Consider the following 2,772-nt stretch of genomic DNA (forward strand, 5'->3'; position numbering starts at 1 on the left):
AGATTTGGTGTATGTCATTGAAACTCTTGGATATGATCTTTTCATTCACCAAATGATAATGAGTGTTTTCCTCTGTCAATCTTATAGGCAGTTTTGAGGACCCAATACTTCAAATGATGTGAATGCTCTTTGTACCTGTGAAACACTGCATATATGTTGTGTTTGTCATGAGTATGACTAGAAAGGACAACCACCACATAAGAAAGTTCCAGCCTGAAACAATGATCTCTGACTTTCTAACCCAGCGATGAGAAAAGCAACTATATAATATTTTTGAAAATGATTTTCCATATTGCTTAACTTTTTATTGTAACATTCAGAAGAATTTTAACTGTTCTTTGTCTACCTTCTACTACCTGGATGTGGCATTAGGGTGGAAGTGGGGAAGGTGATAAATTTCTTAACATAATCAAGGAGCACAGTAAAGTATTTTTCTCTAATAAAAGGGCTGTTATCTTCCTAAGATAAATTTTGTTTCCAATCTCTAGACTGATTGATATAAGTTGATATTGACATTAAGTTGAAATTAAATAGTAATTTCTTCAAAGACATGTAATAGGATCAGACTATAATGCTGTTTTTTAACCTGCTTTTGTTTGCTTAGTTACAAAACAAAACAAACATGTATAGCTCTACATCAAAAAAAAAAGGATTTTTCCTTCATACATAACAACACATTTCATTTTTTTAATGTACAATAATTAATCTAACCAATTCCCTAAAATTAGACAGTTTCATTATTTTTAGTATAATTAATATTCCAATAATGAAGTTCTTTTGCAACCACCTTAGCTTGATATATTTTGGGATTAAATGCAGGACGTATAGTAGTTTAGATTTTTTAAGTTAGGAATTTACAAACATAAAGACACTGTATTTAGCACCGAGTTTTTAATCAGTATTTTTCCATGAGGGGAAAGCAATTATAATTGCCTATTGAGAAGTGTCTCCCTAGGAAAAGATACAACTCATCCCTGGAAATCTCATCTACCCAGTTACTAATGCCTCTCCTAACCCATGGTTTCTGTCTCTAGACGACAGTTTTGGAAATTTATCAGTCCTGACTCAACAAAAACCCTGGCTCCAAGATCATCATGACTACTTTTTGTTAGAGTGAAGAGGGAAGAAGTAGAGGGGCTGCAGGGTCCCTGAGCCTCCTCCTTCACACGCAGCCTCTCACAAATCAGAAATGTCCTTGTTCCTTCTGGGAAACTACAGCAGCTTTGTTCAGAAAAACAGAAGTTGTGTACTGGTTCTGTACCCAGATATTTGCTTCCTGAGGAGTAGAGAAAAGGAAGTGTTTTCAGCAATACCTCCTGACATCTGTGCCTCTAGTCCAATCTACTCTGCCTGTGCTACACGAGTCTCTGTCAGCAATTCATATGTACTGTCCTTTCTTCTCCTGTCTAGGCACAGAACACCTCCCAGGTAGAAAGAAAAAAACAGAGACATCCTGCATAGGGCCATCTGAAGTAACATATGGAGTTTGACATAAGCTGAAGTGTAATCCCTTTCCAAGTCAGTGAATTGAGGGTACAATAAGACTAAACTCTCAAACACTGATATTATTCATTCCTTCCACTGATGTTGAACATTTGCATGCAGGAGGCACTATTAGACATGGATGATATAACAGGAAACAAAGGAGAAAATCTTTGCCCTTGTGGAGCTTATATTCTAGTGGGAAGAGAAAATATAAACAAATAAAATATATAACATTTCATATATTGATAAATCCTATTTTTAAAGAATGTAAAGAAGATGGAGGAGACAGTTGCTATTCCATATGAGTTAGTCAGGCAAGGCCTCACTGATAATGTGCCCTGTGAACAGACATGTGAGAAAATGAAGGGATAGACCACACGGTTATCTAGGGGGGAAATAGTCTAAGCAGAGGGAACAACCAGTGCAAAGGCCCTGAGACAAGAGTGTGTTGAGCATTTTCACAGAATAACATGAAGGCTCCTCTGGCTGAAGTTGAGAGCATGAGGGGAAAGCATTAGGAGATGAGGTCAGAAAAGTATATCTGGATAGCTAGATGACATTGGTAGAGTCTAATAGAACACTGTGAAAACCTTTGTACTCTTTCTCTAATGTGAGATGGAAAATCACTGGGTGCATTTTAAGAGAAAACGAACATAATCTTTCTCAATCCCTGTTCAGCTGCTTGAGTGTAGGCTTTCCTGAGTGCCACAACTACTGAAGACCACGCACCTAGAGCCTGTGCTCTGCAACAAGAGAAGCCACTGCAATGAGAAGCCCATGCAATGCAACAAAGAGTAGCCCCCGTTCATCACAACTAGAGAAAGCCTGCACATAGCAATGAAGACCCAACGCAGCCAAAAATAAATAAATAAATAAATTTTAAAAAAATAATAATAATGCTGAAAATTCTAACCACTGCAATAAGACAAGGGGGAAAATGACATGCAAATTGAAAAGGAAAAAATAAAACAGCCTCTGTTTGCAGATGACATGATTGTCTACATAGAAAATCCCCAGGAATATACAAAAAGAAAACCCAAAAAACAAAATCAAACACACAAACAAACAAAAAACCACCTGCTAGATCTAATAAATGAGTTCTGTACAGTCAATGGATACAAGATCAACGTGCAAAAATCAACTGCATTTCTGTATACTGACAGCAAACAGGTAGAAATATAAATTTAACACATGCTATGTACTTACTAATTTGTTAATAAGTACAATTTGTTAATTGTTCTGGGATTGTTTTTGCAGGATTTTTTGTTGCTGTTGTTTCTTTCTTAT

Source organism: Mesoplodon mirus (assembly GCF_964341445.2).
Source record: "Mesoplodon mirus genome assembly, chromosome: 3".
Lineage (NCBI taxonomy): Eukaryota > Metazoa > Chordata > Mammalia > Artiodactyla > Ziphiidae > Mesoplodon > Mesoplodon mirus.